Consider the following 14,553-nt stretch of genomic DNA (forward strand, 5'->3'; position numbering starts at 1 on the left):
TGCAAACAACATTAGGAATTTTAGGCCAATTGGACTTTGTAACACCATTTATAAAATAATCACAAAGATTCTAGCAAATAGGCTAAAACTATTCCTAGATCACCTAATTAGTCCCTTCCAAGCTAGCTTCATGAAACACAGAAGAGCTTCTGAGAATGCAGTCATTATCCAAGACCTAGTTTCAAACCTAAAAAGATTAAAAGGAAAGCAAGGTCAAATGATCCTCAAAATTAATTTTAAAAAGGCTTTTGATCGTCTTAAATGGTCCTTTATATAGCATAGCCTTCAGTACTTCAAATTTCCTCCCAAATTCTCAAAACTTCTATTAAACTATATTTAAACTAGTTCGATAGTAGTGCTAGTAAATGGCTCCATTACAACCTCTTTTGATCCAACTAGGGAAATTAGGTAAGGGGATCCCATATCTCCATATATCTTCATTCTTTGTATGGAAATGCTTTCAAGATATATTCACTATCAAGTTGATATATGGAGTTGGGATCCAATAACTACGGGGAGGAAGTGTCCAAATTTTTCTCACTTGTTCTTTGCAGACGATCTCACTTTGATGGCCAAAGCCAATGAAAAATCATGTAACACCATCAAGGGAGGTCTTGACTATTTTAGTACTATTTCTAGGCAAAAAATTAACCTTTCCAAATCAAAAATTATGTTTTCGAAAAATTATCCTGAATATATCATAAAAGATATTACTCACATACTAGGTATTAAAAAAAGTGAGTCATTTGGTACCTACCTAGGATTTCCAATATTAAATAATTTCCCTAGGCCGAGGGACTACCAATTCATTGTTGATAAAATGAGATCCAAATTAGCGGCTTGAAAAATAAAATTCATTAATATAGCTGGTAGAACAACGCTCTCACACTCTTATTTAAATTCAATACCAAACCATTATGTGCAATATACCTTACTTCCAAAAAAGATCCTCAATAAAATAGACAAGGTGCAAAGAGATTTCATCAAGAGGTCCACAAATGAGAAGAAAAAAATTCACTTTATTAGTTGGTCTACCATTTGCCAATCAAAGTCAAATGGTGTTCTAGGTATACATAGTGCAACTTCAAAGAATTTATGCATATTAGCTAGTATGGTTCGGAAAATGCTCATCAATCCTACATCTCCTTGAGCTACTCTAATAATCTCTTCCGATGCTTCTAGTAATGCCAATAATAAAAATTCTTTTATTTGGAAGAGCATTAAAAAGGGTTAAGAGTCATGCTCTAAAGGAATTACTTCCCCCCCCCCCCCACATCCTCTCTAACATGAATATTTGGGAAATCAATTGGATCCCAAGTGTAGGAAATCTTAGAGCAACAGTGGAAGAACCACTCCAAAAAAAAAAAAGAACAAACCATAAAAATAAGCAACTTATTCAATGGGGAAAATTGGGAATTTGATAAACTTTCCCTTACTATCCCAAACAACATTAAGAAAATTATTAACAAGGTTAGAATTCGGGGAAAAGGCCCAAGAAGTGACATTCCTATATGGTCACTCACTACCAAAAGTTTTTTCACAACCAAATCTTGTTTTAATTTACTAGAACCTCCAAAGAACAATCTTCTGGATTTCCAATGGATCTAGAAGCTCAATTGTCCCAACAAAATAAAGTTCTTTTTTGTGGCAATGCGTCCATAATAGGATTCCCTGTAGACAATACCTGGCAAGAATTGGTTTAAATGTAGATCCAATGTGTCTGGTATGCAGAAATAATGAGGAAGAATCTATACTCCACATTTTCTTTAGCTGCAAGTCAATCAAACCCTTTTGGGATAAGGTTGGTTGGCACTACTACTACAAAGCACCAGGTGATCACTGGATAAACCAAATGAAATCGTTTAACCACTCAATTAGGAACAATTTCATAAATTAGGACCTTTTCTTCCCTTTCATTATTTGGTATACTTGGATAAATAGAAACAATAACAATCATAATAATACCACTTTCTCAATCAATGGTGATTTTATTATTAAAAAGGCTATTGAATACAAGCTCCTCACTGAAAAAAACATTTTCAACCCTCCAAAAAATCCACATCAATATTGCATGGCACAAACCACTAAAAGGATGGACTAAGCTTAATATAGATGCTAGTTATGACAATGTTACACAAAAATGTGGATTAGGAGGTATTTTCAGGGATGCCAAAGGACACTGGATTGTGGGATTTGGTAAACCATCATATGCAGGTGGATCACTAGAAGCGGAGTTAAAGGCTCTACTATAAGGGCTCAAAATGGCTAAGGAATGGAGATTATACCCGCTTGCAATAGAATCAGATTTTGTGGAGACTATCTAATCCATCATTTAGGGAAATAGACTTTATGATGATATTGTTAATGAATGCAGGTGGTTAATGCACCAGCAGAAGGAGATAATCCTCCAGCACACATTTAGGCAAGGGAATAATGCAGCTCATCACATGGCAAGAAAAGTTAGGGATCAACTGGAAGGCATGAGGACTTTTGTTGAAGCTCCACCTTATGTAAAATGTTTTGTGGAAAAGGAACTATTAGAACAATGTATTTTTGTTAAACTGCTTTCTTATGATGCTTGCAATACTCTGGCAAGCCTAGGTAACCAAAGTGTCCTTCAAGACACCAAATATGCGAACAATGTACTAAATCCTCCTTAATTATTAATATATATATATATATATATATATATATATATATTCCTATCTTGCTAAAAAAAGGCTATAAATAATATTTGCTCTTTATTTTCTCTTATATTAGAAGGTACAGTTGAGCTTTTTAAGTTGTCTGTGTCATCAACGTACCTGTCTGGCCCATAATCTAAGCCCCACTTTGTTGATCAAATTTGAAAAAACCATAATCTAAGCCCCACTTTGTTGATCAAATTTGAAAAAACCATAATCTAAGCCCCACTTTGTTGATCAAATTTGAAAAAATACATTGTATAGCCGTTGTAAAAATAATAGCCAAACAATATATAAAATTTGTAATTTTTTTTATATATACATTATGTATATAAAATTATACAAATTTGTACATTTTTTCGATTACTAGATATAAATAATTTTTGGCGCGGATTAAAAGTAATAATACCCCGTTAAATTTCAAGATTTTACCCACAAACCCTAATGATTCCAAAAAACTTGCTTGACATACTATCATTGAGTAGAAATGATATTTGCTCCTCCAATCATGAAATAGAAATGATATTTGCTCCTCCAATAAGAAATGAATATGTTTTTCTTTTTAATCTCAATTTATCTAATAAAAAATAGCGAACAAATAATCTCACTTTCATCCTTCAGGATCAACATAATTAAATTTGTTTCTACTTTGGCTTCTAATTTCTTATAAATTTAATAAGGACTTAATTGAAAACGCGATGGTGTTTAAAAGAGAATATTATTGGTATCTTAAAGTTAATATCCTTATTTTTAGTAGAACTCAAATTCATTATATTAAGTTCCACATTAATATTAATATTCCATAACATAGAACTTATTTAAGATATCAAAAGAAAACAAAATTATCACGACCCCAGTTCACCCTCCGTGAACTATCGTGATGGCACCTAGTCTCTACGACTAGGTAAGCCTAACAATTGTGGGAAAAGGGAAAACAACAGATAAAACAAATAAAAACTGTGGAATTAACATAGCGAAGGTTTAAAGATGCTACTCGACATATACAATATAACTCTCAAACTGAACAACTTTCCAAAAACCGAAATCTCATGAAATCACAAGCTGTTGAATAACTACAAGTGTCTAACTCCAGAATGTCTAAATAAAAGTAAATACAGAAGGGCTAATACTATAATAGAGAATGGAAAGGGACTCCTCGGTCTGTGGACGCGACAGATATACCTCGAAGTCTCTAGAGAATCGCTTCGCCTCAAGGGTAGTAGCGATGAATCGAAGTACCTGGATCTGCACATGAAAAACATGCGTAGAAAGGGCATGAGTACACCACAGCGGTACTCAGTAAGCGTCAAGCCTAACCTCGGTCGAGTAGTAATGAGGAAGGTCAGGGCCTACTGATTATAGCTGAAAAATGAGGTAAAACAGCATACAACACGATAATATAATTAAATTCTAATAGTATGAAGTAACACAGGATAATAAGAATGACAACAACTATAACAGAGACAAAATAATCACAGAAGGAACACAGCTCAACACATAGATAACAACTGGGGATCTCCTAGGATATCGTCCTGTAGTCCCCAAATGTAAATATCCAGTGGATCTCCCGGGTGTCGTCCCGTAGTCCAACTCATCGTGCGCAGGGATCTACCAGAATCCCGATCCGTAGTCCCAAATATAAATACCCAGTAGTGGGGGAATCTATCGGGTGGAGTCCCATAGTTCCAATATAAATGCGCAGGGGGATCTACTGAAATACAAATCCATAGTACCAAAGTAAACATGCAGGGGGATCTCCTAGAATACCGTCCCGTAGTCCCAAAGTAAACACACGACAGCAACACGAATAATACTCAATTCAATTCAAATTTCATACCAAGGTAAAACAGGTATTTCTAACCTATCATGCTGCACATAATCCAAATAAGGCAGTTTGAGCAAGTAAAGCAATTAAGTCAATTAGACATGCTTTCCTAAGCTAACAATAGGCTTAAATTGCAAGTAGTATAAACAGGAAAGGAAACACAATTATAGTTACTTAATAAAAATAGGATTTTTAACAATTAGCACAAGTACGCACTCGTCACCTCACGTACAAGGCATTTCAAATATCAACAATACCAAATCCTAAGGGGAGTTCCCCCACACAATGTTAGGCAAGCCACTTACCTCGAACCAACTCAAAAATTAACCTGAAACCACGCTCTTACCACGAGTACTCGACTCCAAATGGCCCAAATCTATTCAATCAATTGCATAATATAAATATAACTTCAAGTAACTGATTCCACTAATAAATTCTAAGCTAATACACGAAATTAGGAAAAATGACCAAAATGCCCCCTAAGAATTAGGTAAAATTTATAAATTCAGAATTCTCACACTCTCACGAGTTCATATATACAGAAGTTACTCCAATCCGACATCAAAATCTTGATCAAAACTCCAAAATTAGGCCTAAAACTTTCCCACTTTTTCTCCATATTTTTACCCCAAATTCAAATTTAAAGGATGAATTTAAGAATAGATTCGTGGAAATTAATCAAAACTGAGTAAGAATTACTTACCTAAAACACCCAGGTAAAAATCTCTCTCAAAATTGCCAATCCCGAGCTCCCAAAATCAATTTTCCAAGTTTTGAGACTAAACCCTTGTTTTGCCCCTTTTCTGAACAGTGGAACTGAATCTGCGACTCTGGGACCGCACCTGCGGTCCCACTTTTGGGTACCTCAAGTCGCATCTATGACATTTCATTAAAACCCAACTTCTGCACTTGCGGCTCACTTACCGCACCTGCAGTCTTGCAGGTGCGTTCGTCTTCTTGCACCTGCCGTTTCTGGATCCTGGCCAAATCCCGCTTTTGCGGTCACCCAGCCGCACCTGCGGTCCCACTCACACATGTGCGGTTATGACATGTTCATCCAATATCAAATTTCTCCCAAGTCCAATTCAACTTCCGTTAAGCACCCGAAAGTCACCTGAGGCCCCCGAGACCTCAACTAAAAGCACGAACAAATCATATACCACTATCCAAACTTATACCAATACTCAAAACACCTAAAACAACATTGAAACATCCAATTAACCATGGATTCAAGCCTAAAAACTCTAAAGACTTCCGAATTTCGCTTTCGATAAAAAATTCTATCAAACCTCGTCCAAATAACCTGAAACTTTGCACACACATCCCAAAACACACAACGGACCTACTGCGACTTCTGGAACTCCATTCCGACCCTTAGATTAAAATCTCACTATCATACCGGAAACTTCAAAAATTAAACTTTCGGCATTTCAAGCCTAAATAATCTAGGGACCTCCAAAACACAATCCGAACATGCCCCTAAGCTCGAAATCACCAAACGGAGCTAACAGAACCAACAGAATTCCATTCTAGGCCGTCTTTATACTATTCTGACTACGGTCCAAATTTTAAAACTTAAACTCTCATTTAGGGACTAAGTGTCCTAAAACTCTTCGAAACTCCAAATAAATCCTCTCGGTAACTCACAATAGCAGAAACAAACATGAAGAATGCAGTTAATAGGGGATCGGGGCATTAATTCTTAAAACGACCGGTCGGGTCGTTACATCCCCCTACACTTAAACATTTGTTCGTCCTCGAACAAGAATAGAGACATACTTGAATGTAACGACCCGACCGATCATTTTAAAAATTTATGCCCTGATCCCCTATTAATTGCTTTCCCCATGTTTGTTTCTGCTATTGTGAGTTGTCAGGGGAATTATTGGGAGTTTCGAAGAGTTTTGGGACACTTAGTCCCTAAATGAGAGCTTAAGTTTGGGAAATTTGACCATAGTTGAAACAGTGTGAAGACGGCCTTGGAATGGAATTACGATGGTTCCGTTAGCTCCATTGGGTAATTTTGGGTTTAGGAGCATGCTCGGATAGTGTTTTGGAGGTTCGTAGCTAATTTAGGCTTGAAATGCTGAAAGTTGAATTTTTGAAGTATCCGGTTCGATAGTGAGATTTTGATCTGAGGGTCTGAATGGAATTTCGAAAGTTGGAGTAGCTCCGTAGTGTTGAATTTGACGTGTGCGCAAAAGTTTCGGTCATTCGGATGAGGTTTTATAGACTTTTTGATCGAAAGCGTATTTTGAGAGTTTTTAAAGTTCTTAGGCTTGAATCCGATGCTAAATTGGTGTTTTGATGTTGTTTTGAGTATTCCAAAAATTGGAACAAGTTTAAATGATGTTTTAGGATTGGTTGGCATGTTTGATTGTGGTCCCGGAGGCCTCGAGTGTGTTTCGGATGCTCAACGAGGCATTTTGGAACTTGTTGAAATTGTAGAAAAATTGCAGCAGCCCAGTTATGGTTTCCTTCTTTGCGTTCGCGAAGAGGATCTGGGCTGGGGCTGGGGAGGATTAATGCTTTGCGTTCGTGAAGGTTCCCTCGCGTTCGCGAAGCTGAAAAGTTTCATACCTACGCGTTTGTGATGGTGTTCCCGCGTTCGCATAGGAAGAGGAGGCTTTGCATCGCGTTCGTAGCCTGTGTATCGCGTTCGCGATGAAGGAATCTGGACCCAAGCGTATTTGTGCTTCGCAAACACGAGGGTCCTTCCGCGTTCGCGAAGAAGGGATATCTAGGCAGTATTTAAATAGCCCATCTGCGACCCTTCTTTATTTTTTCACCATTTTTGAACGGGATTGAAGCTTTTGAGGGTGATTTTTGAGAAAACCAAAGGGGAATCACTTGGAGGTAATATTTTTGACTTAATAACTCGTTTATATGTGATTAAAGGCCTAATTAGTGGTGAAAAATTTGGAAAAAATGGGTAATTAGGGCTTGAGATTAAGAGACCTTAATATGGTAAGGGGTCAATTGAACTCCGATTTCAGTGTTCTTGTTATGTATTAGACTTGCGAGAGTATAAGGATTCTGAAAATGTAAATTTTACCTGATTTCAAGATGTGGGCCCGAGGGGCGTTTTGGTTATTTTACTTAATTTCGCGTATTAGCTTAGAATTTATTTGTATAATCAGTTACTTGAAGTGTTATTTACATTATGCAATTGAATTGAATAGATATGGGCCATCTGGAGTCGAGTACTCGTGGCAAAAAACATGGTTTCGGGTTGACTTTTGAGCCGATTCGAGGTAAGTGGCTTGCCTAACCTTGGGGGGGGGGGAATATTCCCCTTATGATTTGGTATTGTGGTAATTGAAATGCCTTGTACGTGAGGTAACGAGTGTGTACTTGTGCTAATTGTTGAAAATGATGTTTTCACTTAAGTAGCTTTAATTGTGTTTTCCTTTCTTGCTTACTCTACTTGAAATTTAAATTTGTTGTTAGCTTAGAAAAAGCATGTTTAATTTACTTAATTGCTTTATTATTTAAACTTCCGTAATTGTATTATGTGAAGCATGTTAGGTTAGAATTACCTGTTTTACTTGGTACGAAATTTAGCTTAATTGAGTATTCCTTGTGTTGTTACTGTGTGGTTTACTTTAGGACTACAAGACAATATCCCGGGAGATCTCCTGTACGTACTTATGATTTGAGTTGAGGTGCCGGATACCGAGAGATCCCTAGCACGTATATTAAGAATACCAAGAGATCCTTGGGATACCAAGAGATCCTCGGGATACCAAGAGATACCTGGCATGTATTAAGGGTACTAAGAGATCCTCGGGGTACTGAGAGATCCCCGATTATTATATTTGAGAAGAGTGGTATTCCTGCTGATTGTTTCTGTTTCTTTTTCAGTTGTAGTTATCCTTGTGAGCACGTGATTTTTGCCTTACGAAAAACTACTCCAAAATAAATCAAAATAAATTTCTTTTACTGTGTAATTTCTGAATTTGCGTGGTGTTAAATATTTGTTTATGTCCGTAAAATGTTTGCTTTGTTATAATTAAACAAAATAAAAATAAAAATACATGTTTCATGTATATCTAGGATTTAAGTATGCATTTAATTAAGTTAATTTAAATAAAATCATAAAAATATGCATTTTGTTCTATTTTTTCCACTGTGTGATTAATGTTGTCTATGTGTTAATAGTTGTTAAAAAGGTAATTAATATCTTTGTAAGGGTAATTTTGTTTTTATAATTTTAATTAAGATTTTGTTATTTAATAATGAAATTAGAAAATAATAGAAATAAAAAAAATAATACAAGTTGTACAAAATCGGACCTGGATTAAAATCCAGTCCCAAAACATTAATTCCCCCCCCACAGCCCAATCCGAACAGCCCAAGTCTGACCCAGTCCCAAGCTAAGACCAAACGACGTCGTTTGGTCACCTCTCATCAAGGGCCGTTGGATTAAATTCAACCAACGGTCAAGATCCCCTGCCCTTACCCGCAACCCATAACCCGACCCATTGACCCGACTCAGTCCGACCCCAACGTTAAACCAAACGACGTCGTTTGGATTAGTGGATTGATCCTGGCCCTCCATCTTACTTGATCGGACGGACGATACCAATCCACCCCACCCCTATATAAATCCCAAACCCTTACCCCGGCCCCTAACTAAACACCCCCCATCCTCTCCTGTTCATCGTCTTCTCAAACAGACCCCTAACCCTAGCCGCCCCTATTCCCCTTCGCCTGAAACCCGGCGGCATCAACGCCGCCGGTCACCAAAGTAACACCCCAGAACCCCCTGAGCCTCCTCTATCCAAATATGTTATCTGCTTGGTTCGAATCTCCCTGAAGGTTCTCGAATCTTCATTTGAAGATTCGAGCCAAGTTCAGATCTAAACCAAACAACACCTAGTTAACACCATAGCTTCCCCTAGTCATCCTGAGTATGGATCTGTTGGTTGTTTGGCTCGAATCAGTTCTGAACTTCTCGAATCTTCTTTTGAAGATTCGGACCAAACAAGGACGAACTCAGATCCGTTTCAAACTAACACCAAATGACCCCTAGGCTACCCTCACCCTTATATCATGTTTGGTTCCTTTCGAATCTAACCAGAAATGATTAGGTCCCAAATCGAACCTTCAGGAAACCTAGAAATACCAAACTTCTGGATTTTTGTCCAAATTGATTAAAGGATTGAGGTTTAATCGACCTTAGTCGAAGTATTTTCAGTGGAAAATACTTCGACTAAGGTCTGTTTGATTTCAAACAAAAAATCCGAAAGCCGAGTTAAGTTCGAGTCTGATTGAAGATTCAGAGGTATTTTCTATTTCTTTGTGTATTCTACGTGTATTGTTGTCTGTTTTAATAGCTTTTTAATTTTTCATATTTGTTTTGATCAATTCTGTCATTTCTGTCTCCTACCTATCTACTTAATCCGAATGTGAATTGTTTCTGTTGGTTGTGATTGTTTACAATGTGTGTAATCGACTCGATTAAGTTCGTCGATTAGTTATATTACGAATTTTTCATTTCTGAAAATGTTAACTAAAACAGTCTGCTTCTATTGTTTTAGACTAATTATTGACAAATGTTGTAAATAGTCAATTGATTAATGCTCGTCAATTAAATCATGATTGTTTGTGAATCAGTGAATTCAAATGTATGCTGTATATGTTGTTTTCTGAACAGGGCATTGTCAGTATATTGACAATGCTCCTGTGTATGTTTGATCTTAGTTCAATTATAAGTTCAGTTTGCATTATTGTGCTGAACCCAGTGTAATATTGTCAAGTTTGAGTTCAAGTTTACAAATGATGATTAGATGTAATTGTGATAGAATGTTTACATTCTTAGGATTCAGTCCAGAACCTAAGAGAATTGGTTATAGCTGTGTTAAATCAGTTTGATAATTAAGTTTGAACAGATTTTTAAATCTGTTTTGTAAATTCTGTTATGATTTTTGCATTTAAGGCAGTAATAACAGTAATTACAAGTAGGATTTCAGGGACATTTCTGGGTATGAAACAGATAAAACAGTAAGGGTAATATGATATAATAGTGGGCTGATAATGGAGTGTTAATGGCTATTAGTTAATGATACTAATGGGGAACAAGGGATAATGGGCTGCTGAAAATCAGGGAAAAGTTAGCCTAATGGGATTTAAAGTGGAAAAACAGATTTTTAATGGAAATTTTCTGTTTTTAAAAGATAAAGGGGGTCCAGGCAGCACTTAAAAAGAAAGGGGCAGACCTGTATAAATACAGGAAGCTGGACAGATTTTAGAGAGAGAGATTTTTAGGATTGAGATTTTGAAGAAAAGAAAAGAACTCAGATTTTGTTTAAAAGGAAAGAGAGGAAGAAAACAGAAAGAGAAATAGAAAAGAGAACATTCACACACACACACACAATCTGAAACAGATATAAAAGCAGAAACAGAAAATCAGAAATAAGGAATCCGAAACAGAAAGAAAATGAAAATCTGAAATGCATTCTTTCTGGAATCTGTTGTTTGCCTGTGAATGTTGTTCAGTCCAAATCTGAAATTTTTCCTAAGTCTCTGTCACTGTTCATCTGGGTCAACGGGTGTCGCACCTCCTTTTTCCGCACCCGCGGGGGCGCAGGGGAGTTTTTTCCAATTAAAGGACAATCGAAACGGGATTGGTTTATTTATTTCAGAGTCGCCACTTGGGAGATTTAGGGTGTCCCAAGTCACTAATTTTAATCCCGAATCGAGGAAAAGAATGACTCTATATTACAGTCTGCGTACCAGAAATCCGGATAAGAAATTCTGTTAACCCGGTAGAAGGTGTTAGGCATTCCCGAGTTCCGTGTTTCTAACACGGTCGCTCAACTGTTATATTTGGCTTATTTATCTGATTTTAAATACAATATGAACTTATGTGCAAATTTTATCTTTCAACCGCTTTTATCATTATTTTTTAAGAATGTGAACATCGCTTAAAACATATCTTTGGACTGTGTCACATGAAATGCACCCACAATCCGAAACATATTTTATTTGATGTTTTAGGATTTGGATTTGGGTCGCATGAAATGTACACCCGAGCTTAAGAAAGTAAATTATTTAACACGCGCCTAAAGAGACTATCGCGTTATTATTTTGCGGAGGCCGTGAAATTCGCTAAACGACCCTCCTGAATTCTAAGTAATTTAAAACGAGTATTTACTGAGGGCCCCGCAATTTGTGTTTTTATTCGGCGAGGCTCATCTCATTCTTATTTTTTAAAAGGAATTTGCAACGTCATGGACATGCATCTCGGGCCACGTCACAATCAATGTGCCCGTGACTAGAGACATATTTCGACTCCGTTGAGATTTGGATTTGGGTCACATAAATGTGCACCCGAGTTTAGGGAGATAACATTATTAAAGGCGCGCCTAAAGCAACTAGCGCATTATTATTTTTGGTAGGGCCGCGGAATTTGCTAAACGGCCCGTCCCAGAATCTAAGTATTTAATACACATATTTTGTGAAGGCTCCGCAATCTATACATTTTTATTTGGCGAAGCTCATCTCGTTTTTATTATTTGAGGGCAAACTTAAGGCAACTACGATTTTCTACCAATGAAATCATCCGAGGTTAAACAAAAAAAAAGCAATGATTCTAACAGGTAATAATATCCATGGTAAAAATGAAAAATCGAATAACCTCGTTCATATGCTCACATTTACTTTAAGCATGCAGTAATTAAACTTAGAATAAACATTTTTAACGCAACAACAAAAAATTGCATTGTTGACATTCACAAATATCGAATATTCTCATTTTTTTTTGAACCATAATATGCAAAACGAATGAAATGAAACAAAGGACGAAGAACACCAACCTTCGAACCTCGACAATTCTAGAACGACAAACAGTGCCTCCTACGGAACTCGAACCGGACCTCACTCGACGAAGAACAATGATGAAACCTCGGACAAAACACCTCGACGAGCAAAAGCAAACTCACCGGAAAAACAGAAAGCTCGGACCAAAGTCGAATCGAGGCAACCAACAGCTGCTCGACAATGCCGACAGTAGTAAGGTCGACGCCAGGGGGATGCTGACGGGCTTAGCTTATGGTGTTTGTTGACGGGGGGGGGGGGGGGGGGGTGCGACGCGAAAGCATGCAGAACCAACTGCTCGGAAATGCAGCGAAGCTGAAAATGGTGGAGCAGCTCCGGTCGGGGTATGGCTGGAGCTTGGACGTGAGAGAGTTGGTGTTGTCGGAGCAAGTGGACGACGAGCAGGTGCCGGACTGGTGGAGTAGGTTTTGCTAGGGTTGTTTCCTAGGTTTTCTTGAGGAGGAAGGAGATGGGGTGGTTTTCGTCGATGGTTGGTTGACGATGGCGGAGGGTCAGTGATGGTGTCGATGGAGGAAGCTGGTCGTGGGGGGGTGGCGATGCAGCGAGCAGCAGCTCGATGGAGCTGGTACGTGGGGGGTTACCGGTGGTTTTGGACGCGAGGGTTTTGGGGTCGTTGGTTATGGCGTTTGGACGGTGGGGTTGCGGGCAGCATGGTGGTGGTCGTGAGGCAGTTTGGGAGGAAACGGGGTTGGGCTGGTCGTCGTCTCCCAGTAGGTTTTTCTTCTTCTCTTTTGAGAAGAAGATGTACAGTACTTGTTTTTCAAAAATCCCAAAGTCCGTTTTCTTTTCCAGGTTTGTTCGTGTATTTGACATGGGTTTGTCAATAAAAATGAGCCCCACGCGTGGTGGGGTTCGAGGTTTATGTCCCCCACGCGTGGTGGGGTTCCCCATGTGTCCTGGACACGGTTTATTATGGGTTAGGTCCGAAATTAGGCCTAAAGCCGGGTAGTTTGAACTCGAATATTATTCTTTTGCCCGGACCCGAGAAATAGAAAACGTTGCTTAACTAGTCCTACGTAAACAAAAATAACTACCAAAAATAAGACTAGTATTTAAACAAAACTATATTATTGTCTTAATATTTTTCAAGATTTAAAATAACTACAAAATATTAATAAAACTATTTTTTTTGTAATTTTCATTTTTTATATAAAGATAAAATATAAAGTAATATTTTTGTATTTTTCCAAAATTAAAATGACTATAGAATATTAATAAAACTATTTTTTTGTAATTTTCATTTTTTTTAATAAAGACAAAAATATGAAGTAATATTTTTGCATTATAATGACTATAGAATATTAATAAAACTATTTTTTTTGTAATTTTCATTTTTTAATAAAGACAAAAATATGAAGTAATATTTTTGCATTTTTTCAAAATTATAATGACGGCAAACATTAATATAACTATATTTTTTGTAATTTTCGAATTTATATAAAGTACCAAAATAAAGTACAATTTTTGTATTTTTCAAGTTTATGAGAAATACATAAACTAAAATTTATATATATATTTTGTGATTTTTTTTCTTTTTGCAACGAAATAAAGTAAAATAGTTAAAATAGCTATACTAGACCCAATTTCACATATTCACGCTAAAAATGTGAAAATTCTCGGGGAGGGTCAAAAATCACGTGCTTACAGCTGCCCCTCTTTGACTGGAAACACGAAGAGTTTTCCGACAAAGAACGACTAGACGTGTTTTTGACCCGACCATTACTTGGACGGACTACACTTAAGGAAAGGGAGGGAATGTGACCGAGCCCTGGTATCTGAGCTGCCTACATATCCTTGGTTATACAGGAATCAGGCCACGTGTAGTTCGGGATGAGAGAGATAGTGAAGTGTACCGAGGTGAAGAGCCGATCGAGGTGCCGTTCCGTTGAGGTTCCGGTCCGCGGTCCTGTCATTACAACAAAAATGAAAACTGAAAAAGACTAACTAAACCTATCAGCTACTAGTTACAAGGATTCCTATCTCTTAAGTCTTCTGAAACTTGGTCTTGAGTCTTGAATGGTGCTTCATACAGACTTTGGATTTGAACCTTGATACTTGCTAGTTGTAGGTGCTAGTTCTTGAGCAGACCACATTTGTTCTCCACTTCCGTATTTTGGGCTCTTCTCTTTCTTCTTTTTTTCTTTTTTTTTTTTCTTTTTTTTTCTTGTTTTTTTGTTTTTTTGTTTTTGTGACCAGCTTCTG

This window comes from Nicotiana sylvestris, chromosome 1, assembly GCF_000393655.2.
Source record: "Nicotiana sylvestris chromosome 1, ASM39365v2, whole genome shotgun sequence".
Lineage (NCBI taxonomy): Eukaryota > Viridiplantae > Streptophyta > Magnoliopsida > Solanales > Solanaceae > Nicotiana > Nicotiana sylvestris.